The sequence below is a fragment of the Cupressus sempervirens genome, chromosome 4 (assembly GCF_028749045.1).
Source record: "Cupressus sempervirens isolate cs-2001-9-10 chromosome 4, ASM2874904v1, whole genome shotgun sequence".
Taxonomy (NCBI): domain Eukaryota; kingdom Viridiplantae; phylum Streptophyta; class Pinopsida; order Cupressales; family Cupressaceae; genus Cupressus; species Cupressus sempervirens.
In genome coordinates, this window is record NC_143121.1 from 291,319,113 (window position 1) to 291,336,305 (window position 17,193).

A 17,193-nucleotide genomic window follows, 5' to 3' on the forward strand; every position below is an offset into this window, starting at 1 on the left:
TGAGAAGAAATATTCTCCATTAGAGCTTGTAAATTCTAATGTTTTCAGTCCTGCAAAGGTAAATTCTCTCAGTGGTGCTAACTATTTTTTCACATTTCTTGGTAATTACACTTTGAAAAGTTTGGGTGTACATGTAGAACAAGAAATATGAATTATTTTCAAAGTATAAATTTTTTAAGGCTATGGTGGAAAATAAGATTGGGAAAAGGTTTAAATGTCTATTAACGAACAATGGTGGTGAGATTTTCTCTTCAAAGTTTGATAATTTTGTGTAGATCATGGTATTCAAAGGATTAAAGTAGCCCCCTATACACCTCAAGAAAATGGTGCAGTAGGGAGGTTGAATTAGACTGTCTTGGAAAGGTCTTGGTGTATGTTATCAGTTGTTAGTTTAGGAAAAGAATTTTGTGCAAAGACATGCAATATACTAGTTTATTTAAGTAATCATGCCCCTTTATCACATCTTTATTTTAATATTTTGGAAGAGAGATGGACAAGAAAAAAAATCTCATTCTTTCATTTGTGAGTTTTTGGGTGTGATGCATGTGTTCACATCCCTAAGGAGCAGAGAGTGAAATTGGATTTTAAATCTGAAAGGTATGTATTTTTGGGGTATGGTGAAGATCAGTATGGCTTTCGCTTATGGGATCCAATAGTTTAGAAAGTTGTTTGGAGTTGGGATGTAGTTTTCAATGAGAAATCATTCTCAAGTTTACAAAAATTGGTCACTACTTCAAATAGTCATTTTGAATATGATTTATTTAATAATGGCTCACATTCTACTTCAAAAGGCTTGATTCGCCAAGGAAAATTAGTTAGTTTTCCACCCACTATATCTGTTGACATATCAATCAAGTTTTTTTATTAGTGACATACACTTATTTAGATTATAAATATCTATTGAGCTTATTATACAGTTAATAGTGTTTGCCAAGCATTTTAGTTGTCACCAAGTTCTATAGTTGCTACCGAGTCCTTTGGACGAATTCTATTGTTTATCGAGTAGTTACTATTACTAAGAAGATCATTAGTGTAAATTGTGCATCTCAGTGTACGCTGAGTTTACCAGTCCAAACCGAGTTGTGCAGTGCTTACCGAGTTCATAGTTTATGTGATGTATGTCTAGTGTTAATCGAGCTACTCAGTGTTAACCAAGTGACTTAGTTTATACTGAGCTCAAGGAGATAATGTTTACCAAGATATACAATGTAAACCAAGAGACTCAGTTTATATGATTAGATTCACAATATCTACCAAGTCACCAGTGCAAATCGAGTTCAAGACTACTTGGAAGTCATGAGTATGGATCGAGCTTCTACATCTACCAAGTACATGATAATGCCAAGCATTGGTAGTGGATGTTGAGTATCATAACCTCACCAAGTTATTCTTTAGAGCTTGAGTGTCTACACTTGAGCCGACTTTGTAATATTTGTGTAAACTTGTATTGTGTCTGACTTTGTAATTTTTATAATTGGATTGGTATGTATATAATGTATTGTATCACATCCAATGTGTGTAGTAATAATGCATATGTAATGTAATCTTAAGAGAAGAGTAGATAGAGTGAATTACAAAGGCTACAATAGTGTAAGGAGTAGCAAAGATTCATTTATCACAGCAAGGTGATTTTGTACACTTAAAGGAATCTCATTCAACAAACCAAGTTGTAGATCAAAGCTCAGCTACTATTCCATCCTAATAGGTGGATCGGTCAAATCCTTTAACAAGGTAGACCTAACAGTCTTTTGTAAATCTCTTTACCGAGTGCATACTTCATTGTATGTTTGTAAATCCTTTCACAAGGTTGACCTAGTAGTCCTTATTGCTCCTAATAGGGCAGATCATTAGAAGTGATCAATGTAAGCCTTAACTGGCCAACTTTATATTGTAGTACTAAAGCTTGTGGGTATCATCCCCACCCCAATTTTACTTTCTATTTGGAAGGTTTCTGGGTCACCAAATCTTTGTGTCAAAGTGTTATGAATTCTTTCATGTTTTCAGTTTCTTATGCATACAATTAGATTATATTATATGTGAAGAATTAAATGCTAATTAGACTATTGGATAAGAGTTAAAATAGTAGAAGTTTTAGAAGTTATTGATTCACCCCTCCCCTCTTAGTAACTTAGCCTAGTTAAGAATATTTCTAGCAATTGGTATCAGAGCATTGTGGTTCTCAAAAGAAAGTTTAACAACTTGAGCAAAGATCAAAGCCATGGAGATATTTAGTCTTGACAAAGCTATTGACAATGAAAAGATAGATTTGGAAATAGCTATTGTCTAACTAAAGAAAGAAAAAGAGCAACTCTCTCAATCCCTAAAAAGAAGGAAAAAACTTACAATTCAAATGAATGATCATATCTACATTGAAGAAAAGTTTGAAGATCTTCATTCAAGTAATCAAGATGAAGCTAATGAAGTAATCAAAGAACTCCTAGAAAAGAATGGTTCCCTGCAAGAAGTAAGAAAAATAAGAAGAGAACAAGAAATTAAGTCAGTAAGGCTATGTGAAGTTATGGAGCAAAATAACAAGATAAAATAAGAAATAGAAGGAAAGAACAATGAAATCCAATAGCAACCCCTTTAGCAAGCAAACCTTATTGATTAGCTCTCTAATACCAATGAAGAAATCATGAGCCTAAGATCTGAAAATGAAATATTGCGAAATGATTTAAACTCTGAGAGGCAAATCAATGAAAGAATGATGAAATCCCAAGCAGACATGAATCAATTGAATGAGTAAAACCTCTATAGACAAAAAGGAAAAGTAGGAATTGGATATATAGAAGAAGGAGAATCACCCAATCAAGGAGCTCAAAAGATCAAAGACCTATTTGCAATTACTATGGTAGGTAAGATAGGTCATACATCAAATAAATTTTGGAACAATAAAAAAGAAAAAATCAATGGAAAGTAATACATCAAATAAATTTTGGAGCAATGGAAAAGAAAATTTTAATGGAAAGTAGTATAATTGTAATCAGCATGCTCATAAGGTTAATGAATGCAAAGAGAAACCAAGATTTGAAGGCAAATGTTACAAATGTAAAAAATATGGACACAAGTCATTAGAATGAAAAACCAAGGTATTGAGTCCAGTAGAGAAAATTGTGAAAGTAATATTTGGTTGGGACTATAAAACTTGGTGCAGATGTCATTATTGTGGAGAATTTGGACACATTGGAATGAATTGTGTAAAGCATTATTTGAGGAAAAGACATACCACAAAAAGATGTTTCATTTATATGGAACTTGGTCATCTTGTCAAGAACTACACGAATACTGGTAGAATTGAAGATGAGAAGGAAAACGCTAATAACATCTAAAAATAGATGATACAACAATGGGTTCCAAAGTCTACCAAGAATACAAGTCCAAGCAATGGTGATCAAGTCACTCAAGAATTGGGTGACTCTACCATTTCCCTTAAGTTCTCAAGGGAGAATTAGAACTAGGCTATCAAAGAAGACATCAAAATTAGTTCTAGTTGAAAAGTCAAAATAATCCAAATCTGTATTCAGGATACAAAGGGATCACCAAGTAAGAAAGGGTACCAACTACTACCAATTTACCTTCCTTACCGAGTGAGGTTAGGTCATAGACTTTACTGAGCGAGGTTAGGAGCAATGAAGATGCATATGTTTACCGAGTCATGAAGACTTTGCCGAGTGTTCAATGCAAAGAAGTGGATGAGAGTCTATCAAAATGATGTCAATCAATCTACCTTTCATACTGGAGCATTTATGGAAAAATTTTGATAAAAGGCATGGAATCGAAGTTATTTTTACTGTGAAATTCACAAGAGCTATTGCAAAGAGTGATCTTTAGAGCATCCAAGTGATTTGAGTGAATTGTTAGTGAAAGATTTCAAATTCTCTCAAACCCTACCAAGTGAAGATGGCATCCAATAGCAGCAAGGCAAAGTGAGGATTAGATATGTTGGTTCATGGTGAATGGAAGGCACCGAACTTCAAGCTCACCCCTACAACTACGGAAGCCCTAGATCTAAGTGGAGCATAGTCACAAATCCCTCTAAAGGTACTATTGATCAATGATATTCATACTCACTTTAAATGTGTTATTAAAGAGATTGGCACTTTAGAAATGGATTATGCCTTAGATAAACTATGTGTAAATGGAGTTTTGAAACTTGAGCACCAACACCTAGAAACTAAAGGGTTAACTCACATCCCTCACATGCCCCATGAATTCCAAGTAGAATGGATTAGGTTTATCCTTAGTCGAGTGCATAATGGGAAGTTGTGGTTGGAGCAACCAGTATTGATCACAAAGAAGATGATTCATCAAATCATTGGTCTCCTAATGTTAGCCAAAGCTTAAATGACCAAAACCCTAGGTTGGGCTGAACTTGAAAAGAAAACCCTAGTAAAATGTGATGGTAGAGGAAAGAGAATAAGTAGTTTCACTGATGTGGAATTGAAATTCAGAATCCATATTATTGCACACAAAATTTACAACTTGATTAGGTTAAACATTGTATTGTATGAAGTAGTTGACCTTGCATACAAGGTAGTAAAGAACAATCTATCTTTTGACCTTGCCAAGCCATTATTGAAATAGTTCGACAAGAACATAAAAAGCATTAGGACATCAAAGAAAAGATGTGCTAGTGCTATATCAAATTAATGAGTTTATTGCTGAGATGGGTGAAAACTATAATAGTATTATGGACAACTATTTTGATGCATTCAAGGAGAAAATGAACAATAGATACTGAACCCCTAAGAAACTTGTTGAAGATTATAAGGATGATGTGTGTTTCATGGTGGATAGTGACAAAGTATACATTCAAGAAGATAGGCCTAGAATAGCTTGAGTGAAACCTCTTGGATATGAGGTTAATATTGATGAAACAAAAGACATCATTGAGGCAATTGTTAATGAACTAGTTGATCCTAAGGCTGCATATTTTGACAGCTATGATGAAGCTAAAGCTAGGATAGAACTAGAAATGAAGCTCTCTCAAGTGGTTAACAAAGGACAGAAAATAATTGCTAAACTAAAAACAAGTTCTACCCTTTTGTTGACCAAAGAAAAAGGTGAGGATGAGGAAGCAAATGATGAGGAAGAATCTGAGGAAGAAGTAACATTAAAGAAGAAGGGAAAGGTAATTATTATTGAGCCAGCCAAGCCATCCATTGCTATGTTTACTAGGAGATCAAGGAAGAAAGATGACAAGGAGGGATGAGACATTATATTAAAAAACCCTCTACCCACCTTCCAAGATAGATTGAAACATCTAGAAGCTAGAGCCGATATAAAAAACTTTAAGGCATTAAAGTATGAAATTAGAATAGCTAAAGAGTAGAAATAGATAGAAGATTTGGTGATGGAAAAAATAGGTAAATGGAAATACTCACTAGACCAGCTTGCTTCTTAGATTCCTAATGTTTTGATGGAGATAATTAAGCCAAGATGGAAAAATTTCCATGCAAACTATCAAAGACATCTATGGGAAAAATTTGAGGTAGCTTATATCAAGCACATCAGATGTAGATGTAAAAGAGTCACTAAAGAAAAAAGAATAAAATTTAACTCTGAAATTCAACACTTGTTTGATTCTGATGAAAGATATTGAACATGTTGTAAGGAATGCAACTAACACTTCGAAACATGTCTATCTTTTGCATAAACCAAGTGATTTCCCTATGAATGTAAATGATGATTTAATGAAAAGGAAAAGGATGAAGAAGGAAATGATGGAGAACCAACACATTTTGATAACATAGAAGATGAAGAAGAACAAAAGAAAGAAGCTACTGAGGAGGCAACACAAGATGATGAGGAAATTGATCTAGTTAAGATAGTTGTAGCAATCATTGCCTCACTTACTCACTCTCCAAGCAAACCAGTGACAACATCAAGCATGGAGATAGCCCCATCAAGATTGATTGTGACCACCAGTGACAACCCAAACATCCAATCACTCTTTTCTCCTATTTAGCTTAGCACATTATTGGCTGAAGTGACCTCTACTTCATCTACCAAGCTACAAACTCTTCCATCTTCTACCAAGTTGGCTACATCAATTTTGGACACATCAGCTTTGAGCACATCAATTGTGAATACATCAATTTTGGATTCTTCCATTATTTCTGTTAGTATTCCTTTAATACGTGCAATATTAGTTTTTATAGCTAGTCCTAGTATGTCTACAATTATTTCTATTCTAGGCACACAAGCAATAAGTGCAAGGATAGTTGAGACCAAGGGTCAACCAAGCACAAAATTTTTGGGTAAAAAAAGAGAGATGGAGGAAGAAATAGACCTAGACAAGGAAATTGTAATCCCAAATTGGGACATTTCCAAGCTCACTCTAGACCAAATGCAGACATTTGGTGAAGTTATCCAGAAGAAAGCCAAACAACAAAGATTAAGAGAGGAAAGGGATAAAGAATTTAAAATTATTGAGGATGCAAAGAATATTTTGGTAGATGCTACAAGTGTAGACATTGATTCTTCACAGCAAAATTTGTATCAATTAGCAGAGGTAGTCCTAAAGTTCAATGAAGATACTAATGGGAAAGATAAGTTATTACAGAAGGTAGAAAAGAAGTTTGAGAATAAAGTGTTGGAGCACATTGCTCAAAAAATTGCAATTTATCAAGTAGAACTTTCTACAATTTTGGGTTTTGTGGAAATATCTTGCACAAATGTATCATCACTTTTTTGGAAAGTTATGTGATGTTTCTAATTTTTCCAAGGAAATAAAGGACAAATTGTCCAAAATAAATTAAGATATTAAGTCAAGCACTCAATAGTTGCAACTTGACCCTAGTTCAAGTTTTGCACATTTCAAGAAGATAAGATTTTTGAGAGATATGTAAGCATAATTTCTTAGAGAAGAAGCAAGGACCAGATCTACATTAGTAGATATACATAATATGATTCTTCCGACATGGGTGCACTATAGAAATACATTGCACATTCTAAAAATCTCATCCATGGAAACAACTTCTCCATAGTAGACCATATGATAGAGTTGTCTGGAGAAGTGCAAATTGCACTACACAAAAGTAAGGTCTCACAAGAGGACTGGGACAAGACCTTGACAATCATACTCAAGGTACATTCATAATTTTTATCTCATTTTGGCATTAACATGTAAATAAATAGAATAAGTCTTTGGCGTTAATGCCAAAAAGGGGGAGAAAGATATATGTATATACCGTGAATAAGAAGATATAAGAAAGATGTATAGGAGGAGATAGATGGAAAAAAATGTAAAAAGTTATGGGGGAGAAAATGTAATAAGTTGCAAAAACAATGGGGGAGAAAGATATGTACATTAGTATATTTTTTATATAGAAAGAAGATGTATAGTATATTGTATGAAAGAACCTTACCATGTACATATATATATCTTACAAAGTCAATTTTGAAAAATCTCAAAAACAATATACTCTACCAAGATAAGAATCACTAAGTGATGGATATAGGTATGCAGGAAACATTTTTAATTTAGTTTTGGATGATAAGTTTTTTTGTCACTAATGCCAAAGGGGGAAATTGTTGACATATTAGTCAAGTTTGTTATTAGTGACATACGCTTATTCAGATTGTAAATATCTACCAAGCTTATTGTATAGTTAACAATTTTTGCCAAGTATTTTAGTTGTCACTAAGTTCTATAGTTGCTATTGAATCCTTTGGACATATTCTAGTGTTTATCAAGCAGTTACAGTTACTGTGAAGATTAGCAATGTAAACTGTGCATCTCAGTGTATGCTGAGTTTACCAGTGTAAACTAAGTTGTGCAATGCTTACCAAGTTAATTACAAAGGCTACAATAGTATAAGGAGCCACAAAGATTCTTCTATCATAGCAAGGTGATTTGTACACTTAAAGGAATCTCATTCAACAAACCAAGTTGCAAATTAGAGATCAACTATTGTTTCATCCTAACAGGTGGTCAGTCAAATCATTTAACAAGGTAGACCTAACAATCTTTTGTAAATCTCTTTACCAAGTGCGTACTTCATTGTATGTTTGTAAATCATTTCACAAGGTGGACCTAATAGTCCTTATTGCTCCTAATAGGGTAGATCATCAAAAGTGATCACTGTAAGCCTTAACTGACCAAATTTATATTGTAGTACTAAAGCTTGTGGGTATCATCCCCACCTCTATTTTACTTTCTATTTGGAAGGTTTCTCGGTCACCAAATCTCTGTGTCAAAGTGTTATGAATGCTTTCATGTTTTCAATTTCTTATGCATACAATTAGATCAGATTACATGTGAAGAATTAAATGCTAATTGGACTATTAGATTAAGAGTTAAAATAGTAGAAGTTTTAGAAGTTATTGATTCACCCCTCCCCTCTTAGTAACTTAGCCCAGTTAAGAATATTTCCAACAGTATCATATTGTCCAACCCCTATAACTTGACCACTTATTCTACCTATAGCCGAGAGTTCAATAATTTTTTTTCCCTCACTACCAATCATCACTCTTCATGAGGGAAAATCTCCTCTTTTTACCACAACGTCTTGCCCTCCATTAAAAATGAGACCACATTACAGTCTCTCATTCCCACCCATGATGTTTCTATGTTGGGTGGTGAACACAATCCCACCAATGTGTCTATGTTGGGCAGAGAATACACCCAATCAGAGCCTCATTCTAATCCCAAAACCACACCACATGGTCTTCCAATAAAATCCTCCCTCTTATGGTCTACCCTACCAAGCAGTCAATTCTTTGCTACTATTGTTGACATTGACAGAGAGAAAAGCATGATTTACCCTATGGTTGTTGTTAATATAGAGCACAATATCACAAACACTCAACACTCCCTTGTCACAAGTTCAACGCTTGGTCCTCCTTTCTTATTTGACTAGTCTCAGGGTGCCCTTATGCATAAATCAAATACAATAGATCCTACCTACTATACATGTCTTCTTGGTAGTGCTTCAAAATGTTAGTCTGTGGTGCACCACTATCACATGTAGCCTCAATTTTCCACTCAAGACCCTACAAATTCTACTCTATCATACATTCCCATTGATGAAATTACTCTAGCATGTAATATAGATCAAGGAACTAATAGAGTCCCATTCAATTCACACAACCCAAATTGTATCATTGAACAGGGCATTGATAGTGATTTTCAAGTAGAACATATAAAATATACCAATGACATCCCACAACCAAGAAGATCGATTAGAGATAGAAAGTGTCCTCAAAAATTTGATGACTATGACTTATTGTTTTATCTTTGTTTTGATTATGCAAAGCTGCAAACTTTTAAGCAAGCCTATAGTGATGTAAATTTCGTGCATTGGCTAGATGCTATGAATGATGAAATGGAGTCATAATATGCAAATCAGACTTGGGATTTGGTCCCTCTTCCACCAAATCATAAAGCTCTAAAAAATAAATGGGTGTATCACATAAAAGAGGAAGATGGAGGACATAAAAGTTATAGGGCCATATTGGTAGTGAAGAGATTTTCTCAACAAAAAGGTGTGGATTTTAATGAGATTTTCTCTCCAGTTGTTAAAATGTAGACCATTCATCTGGTTTTGGGCATGCTAGCAACTTGGGATCTTGAGCTTGAGCAACTCGATGTCAAAACAACATTTCTACATGGGGATATTGAAGAGGAATTGTATATGGAGTAGCCAGAGGGATTTTTTAAACAAGAGCAAGAGCATTTATATTGCATATTAAAAAAGAGTCTATATGGGCTAAAGAAAGCTTCGCATTAGTGGTACTTAAGATTTGATAACTTCATGACTTAGCAAGGTTTTACTTGAAATTAGACCCATGTGTTTACTACAAAAGTATTCCTACCAATGACTTTGTGATTTTACTATTGTATGTTGATGATATGTTGACTGCTAGAAATAGTATTCGAGTCATTCATGAGCTGAAGATGCATTTAGCTCTTTACTTTGCCATGAAAGATTTAGGGGCAACGGAGAGGATTCCTGGGATGGATATAATCGAAAATAGACATAAAAGAGAAATTAGATTATCTCAAGAAAAGTATATTCTTAAAGTTTTAGAAAAGTTTAATATGTGAAATGCAAAATATGTTGCCACTTTGTTGGTTGATCATTTTCGGTTGTCTTCAAAGATGTGTCCTTCCACGTTGGAAGAAAAACATGAGACAAATGGTGTTCCTTATTCTTCAGTAGTTGGGAGTTTAATGTATGCAATGGTAAGCATGGGTCCAAATCTTGCTCATGTAGTGGGAGACATAAGTGGTTTTATGAGTAATCTAGGTAAAACTCATTGGCAAGTAGTTCAATGGATTTTTTGGTATTTGAGAGGCACTTCCTCTCATGTTTTATGTTTCAATAATAAGACTCCTTATATTTGCAAATATGATGATTCTAATATGGCTGGAGATTTAAATAAATGGAGGTTTACAACAAGCTATATTTTTAGTTTTGTTGGGGTAGCAACTAGCTAGACTTCTCGTAAGAAACAAGTTGTTAATCTTTCCTCTATTGAGATCGAATATATTGCACTTGCTGAGGGGGCTAAACAAATGATATGGTTACAATGATTGTTTGGAGAGATGGGATTTCAACAATCCAACTTTACTCGATTTTTTGATAGCAGGAGTGCCACTCGTTTGGCTAAAAATTCAATACCACACTAATCATTATGATAAAAACAATTAAATCAATGAGACTCTAAAACAAAATATATTGTTTAACTAAACATTAGACTATAAAAAAATATATTGTCTAACTAAATACTATAATGAAACAAAGTATATTGTCTAACTAACATTATAATGGTTCTTAATAATTCTAAAAGAATTGAAAATCTTGCTTATGACAAAATTAAAAACATACTCTCCATAAATATGATCAAATAATATCTATGAAAAATTCAAAATGAGCCGAAATAGTTTTCGTCAAGTAATTTCTGCTTTCATATCACATAGATTGAAATGACTTTATGGATGGGGTCTCTTCCATTAAAAGAAAGCAATCCGACAAGAGAAAGGATAAGAACACATTCTTTCCCATCGACTGCTAAATTGGCAAGATTATTACTTTGATGTGTTTTGAAACTTTTAAGTGGGACATGAGTGAGATGGGAAATGGGATTGTAAGTCGTAAAATATAATAAGAAAATCTAGTATGCAGGCCGTGCATGACAGCGTTCTCAATGCTAGACGAATAACACACAAAAAGCAATAGAAAATACCAGTTGACGCAAATGAAAACATGACTAGAAGCCATCGTAGTTGTTCCACCTATTCCCCTACGAAGATGTCGTAGTCTTTACGACTTCTAAATTACACAGAGAACATTTTAAGAAAAATGGCAGGCCATGCAGTAGTTGTTGCATATCCAGCGAGAGGCCATGTAAATCCCATGATCCAGTTCGCCATAAAGCTCGCCTCTCATGGAATCTCTGTTACATTTGTGCTCACCGAATCGTGGTAGAAAATCATGATGCACGCCGAAGACAATGAATTCTCCCATGCCCAAAAGCTTGGCCTGGATATTTGAGCAACCATCTTTCTAGACTGTGTAGAGGGGGAAAAAGAAAGGTGGAGCAACATGACCAACTTTTTTCTGTCGCTCTCCAACATGGAATCTCATGTCAGCGATCTTATAACAGATCTCAAACGCTCGGGAAATGCCCCGTCCTGCATAGTGGCTGACACTTTCCTCAAATGGGCGGTGCCTCTTGCTAAAAGACGCAATCCCCACTCCGTAGCACTGTGGTCGATGTCTATCACGACCTTTTCCATCTTTTACCATATAGACTTGCGTATGTTTATATTCTTTAAACCATCAGAGATTGAACAATTTGTTACTTGACAAACCCAAAAGACTAATAAAAAAGACTGAGTTTTTAACTTTGTTATTGCAGTTGGGTCGCAAGCGTGTATAGATTGTATCCTTGGGGTGCCTTCTATACAACGGTCAGAGCTTCCGCACGAGATTCTCTCTACCTCCCCTCTGAGCAATAAAATAGCAAAATGCCTGATAAATGTAAGGGAGGCAAATTGGGTTGTGGTGAACTCTTTCTATGACTTGGATCACAGTGCAGTGGAGGCCATGCACGGGAGAACTCCGGTGCAGTTTGTGGGTCCATTGATAAGGGCCTACATTTGTCAGGACGAGAAGGGGGAGTCACATGAGTGCAGTCAATGGCTGGATTCGAAACCGGCACAGTCGGTCATCTACGTTTCCTTCGGTAGCTTTATCCAGATCTCGAGAGCTCAGGTGAGGGAAATAGCAGTAGGCCTTATGCAGAGCCGGTGCTATTTTGTGTGGACACTTCATCCGGATAGATAGGGCTCACATGTCTCTGAAATGTTGCCGGCTAGATTTCTGGATATGTGTAAAGAGCGGGGGTTTTGGAACATCCTTCCGTGGGAGGGTTTTACAACCACTGTGGATGGAATGCTTTTATGGAGAGCATTTCGGCGGGTGTTCCAATGCTGGGGTTTCCTCTTGCGTTGGATCAGTTTGTGAATTACAAGCGTGTGGTGGAGGAATGGAAGTTTGAGGTGAGGTTGAGGAGTCGAGAGGATGAAAATAGGGTGATTGGGGCAAGGGAGATCTCCGAAAAGGTTGAATTGTTGATGGAAGGTGAAGAAAATGTGAGATTTAGAGGTGCGGTGGAGAGGTTGAAAGAGGTTGCCAGAGATGAAGTCGTCAACGGAGCTTCTGCCACCAATTTGAAGCTTATTTCTGATAGCATTAAAGTTGCACAATGCCCATGAGCGATATAGCAGGATACTAGGACCCTATTTGTCTTTTCTTATTGTGGCCCATACTTAAGGCACTGGCTAAGTTCTAGACAGAATGCATCAAAAGTATAATGAAAAAAAATTAGATTTTTGATAATACAATGATTTTTTTTCAACTTTTTTGCTCTTTTTGATTACCAAACATAGAGATCATTAAGAACAAATACTAAAAATTTCAGCAAAATTCGTTGTGTTTTCAAGTTTTTCAATTTTGATCAAAGGTGCATTTTGTCTGAGCTACGTCCAACATCTAATGTGAAATAGGTAGTTTTGAACATACCTAGTCAAAATGATGGTATCATTGTCATTGGTGGCTTATCATAAACTTAGTCATAAATTTCAGCAAGTCTTTCTATTGAAATCAACTAATTAAATGTGAAAGTTCATTATTCAATTGCAAGACATTATGAAATTATTAAACAAATGAGTGGAGAAGAGTTGAACGAGGCTTTCAGGTGGAGAGAGGGAAACAAATAGTTGAGAAATCTAATGTTGGATCTATGACTATGCTGGATGCTACAATTTAGAATGCAGGTCATCAGGGAAATGGATACATTAAGGGGAGGGAAATGGATACCATAATATTTCAGCCATGGACCTTTCTTTCATGGGAAATGTTTTGGGTCCAGACCCAATATTGAGGTTGTGAGGGATTTTTGGCATAAATGGTGGAAGCTTAAGGGGTAGGTTGAGGTTTCTTCTATGCCAAAAGAATTATTTTCTTGTTCTTTCTCATGTACTAAGGACCTCGCAGGTGTTTTATATGGGGAGCCTTAGGTAACCAAAAAATCATCCTCAGCCTTGTAAAATGAACTCCTAAGATGGATCTATCAATTTTTTTCTTTGATGTTGGTCCTTTATAGGTTTTTCTCCTAGGGATTCCTCATGAATACTAACATGAAGATATTTTTAAGGGGATTGTGAGCTCATTTGGTGAGCTACATTTCTCTATAGACGCCTTGATGGCTATAATGTAGTGGATGATATACATGCAAGGATTTATGCCGATATTATTCATTGCTTCAATGACCTTTCCACATCTATTGAGTTATAAGTTAGGAAAATTGGTTTGGGTTATCAAATATGAAAATTTTCCCTTTATTTGCTTTGTATATAAGAAATTGAGGTATTGGTCTAGGGACCTATCCAATTGATCCCAACAAAGATCTCAAACTTAAGACCAATTGGGGTAATGTCTCGAAGTCATATAGATAGTGGAAAGTCACAAGGAGGGAGTGACTGATCTTGTGTTTTGAGATGTCCATACTCTAGAAGAAGATAATAATTAGGGGAAGGAGAGTTTTTTGGTTCCATAACATGATCTAGATCTATAATTTTTGTAGAGAAGAGGGGGATATAAAAAGTGCCCCTTAGGTAGGTTACGAAGGTTGGCTTTGAGGATGGAGGAAAATTGGAGGATTTAAAGAATATGAAAGTAGTAGTGGAGTTTGGTGGAGACCAAGTAAATATAGTATCTTCATCCCAAGGAGAAATTGAGATCTTGTTCCTCCACTATCTATAGATAATGTGGAAACAAAAACCAAGGCATGTAATTTTTTTGGAAAAAAAACTCCATGTGTGTCCAATAAGCAACAAATTTTTGATGCTTGAGCATCATCAGGTTGTTGGAGATCTTGCATCACCCAAAAATAATTTCTTTTGATATTCTATTTACTATTTATCTAGGTTATTTTTATTTTTATTTTATGATGTGATTGATCTAGTTGACTTGTTATCTTATATGATCTTGATGGCATGGTCTAGGCATCATGGACTTTCTATGTCTAGCTTTGCAAGGTATTTCAATAATTCTAGATGAATTTATCTTGAGATTGATTTGGTCTTACTATAGCTTTCCTATTCTAATGGTCATGTTGGTAAGATCCAATATGCAATGGAGATTCATGAAATGCAATACAAGTTGGTACATCATTCTATGTCTTATTAATTGCCTTGTAAGTTTTCACAACACAATATATTCATTTCAGGTTTTTCTTATAGATTTGGGTGCTAGCTTGTTTTTTGTAACAAGTTTCCTTTATATTGGAATCTAATGATCTGGCAAGATGACTTGTAGATGGTGATCATGTATATAAGTAAGTATTTGTTCTAGTTTTAGGAAGTGCAAGGTGAAGCCTAGAAGTGCAATCTACTATGTCATGAAGTGTGACATGAGGTATATTGTTGAATGTAGTTGTGAAGCATTTGGAAGGTTAGATTTATAATTTTAAGGGAGAATCAATTGTTAAACCCATTGTAGTTGTGTATTGATAATGGTTATGTAATTAGGTACATTTGTAGGCCAAATTAATGATAATCCAATGATATATCCTATATGATTTTATTTTCTTTTTATCTTATTATGTATTTTTGTGGTTTCTTACCTCTCTTGCTAGGTTAGAGATTTCCCTTGGAGATTCTTAGATATTGTTCGCATCAATTTTGTATCATTAGTGATAAATGAGAATTATAGGTGATTGACACAAGGTAGGAGGGAAGAAATTCCACTCTTAAGATACCCTCACTAGAGTTATAGCCAAATACATTCAAAATACAATCAATGAGATTAAGATCTTAGGGTTACATAGCCAAATATTTGTTTATTTAAATCCTTCTATCTAACTTAATTTGACCTTTTGTAATCTTAGATCACTAATTATATATCCAACAAGACCACAAGTAGGTCTGTTAGGAAGATTATAAGAAAATGTAGGTCCTTCCCAAAAGGAGAATTCAATGATCTCACACAAAAGAAAATTAACTTTTGTGAGGACAAGGATAGGTCCACACATGAACCAAGAATAGATCCCCTAGATCACAGAAATCCATGATGTCTAAAAGAACCTTGGTGAAGCCAATGCTACACATTACTTGAGATACCAAGGATTATATAAGCACACCTTGAACAAAGATAAGGGTAACTCCTGTAAATGATGAAATTAGTTTCTATGAGCTTAGGTTCAGGATCCATGATAGGTCCACATTAAGGAGCTAACTACATGGAAAGAGATAACATGAACAACATTGACCATTCCTCAAACAACAGACAGAGAAAATAGAATTAAATGTTTTTTTGGTTGATGCGAGATTGCCAAAGTAACTAAGATGCTCTTGCATTAGTAATGTTTGATATAAATCCTCAAAATAATGTCATTTCATGAAGTACATGGATACAAAATCTATGCATAAGAAATAGAATAGTGAAGTAGATCCAAAAACTTAGCAAGCCTAATTTGAAAGCATATAGAAGCCACACAAACTATTTGACAAAATATCATAAATGAGACAATATTTTATAGAAAGATGTGATCAAATATTTCATATACACCAAGCCTATGTGCTTCAATAAATTATGGACTCATGGAATTCTATGAGTGCAGATGATTGCATGATATGTGTAGAATGAAAATCAATTAAAATACATAACAAACTTCAAGGAGAATATTACTAAATGATGTAAAGTTTAATAAACCAACTTTAGGTAGAATGTCCTCCCTATCTATGAAAAATAAGAACTTTCAAACAAGTTATCAACATGCATCAAAATATGTCAACAACAAAACATTTTTCGTGGGTACTCATTTTAAAGAACATGTGCCAATTTGGAATCATAGACAATGCATTATAAAATATATGAAGTGAATCTTGCAGAGATTTCAACTGAAGGGAATGTATTTTTTAAAGAGATATCAAAATTGAAATAGATAGAAATAGCAGTCATCTCACATACCATAGTCAACATGTATGTAGAACATGATAAACACATGAGTTGTGTATGAAAAATTCCTTTTAAGGAATGTGGTCTCAATTTTAGGAATGGTATAATTAGTAACCTTGGAAATAAGTCAAAATGATTGAAGATTTTTAATAGAGTGGCATCATCAACAAGGATGCTTCAATATATGAATACATTCAATGGTGTAACCAAATATTCTACATATCACACATATACAAACCTAATGATGAACATAAAGTATATACAATATGTAATCTTATTTACACACACTACATATTTCCTTTGAGATTATCAAAAATAGATTTCAAGTATAGTCTTGTATTATGAAATAGATGAGGATATTATCCAAATATTAGCACAATTATTTAAGATGTTTAAATAAAAGAGAATGGCATACATGAAATGAAACTTACTCAAAGAGAAAGTGGATGCATTATGAAGGTACCAAAAAAGGGCACTAGAAACATTGTATGTTCAATAAGTTCTCTTTAAAACCACAAACTTGTGCAAACCACTCAGACATCATGTGGGGAGTAGTAGGAAATCAAGTATACAATTGTTTGACATTAATAGTCCATGTTATGGAAGTCGTGCGACCCAAGAATTAAAAAGGACATAAATGAATTGAGTAATAGCCCTAGACCTTTAATTATCCCTAAATGTGGCAAGATGGATGATTTAATAGCCACGAATCCAAAGCCTG

At 34.6% G+C, this 17,193-nt stretch overlaps 2 pseudogenes; both read left to right on the forward strand.

The window, feature by feature from the left end:
• The first annotated feature begins 11,309 nt into the window (after positions 1-11,309).
• LOC149561146 (UDP-glycosyltransferase 86A1-like) lies at positions 11,310-12,856 on the forward strand (annotated as a pseudogene).
• A 321-nt stretch (positions 12,857-13,177) lies between these two features.
• The window catches only part of LOC149561147 (UDP-glycosyltransferase 86A1-like), a 42,529-nt pseudogene continuing 38,513 nt past the window's right edge, over positions 13,178-17,193 (forward strand).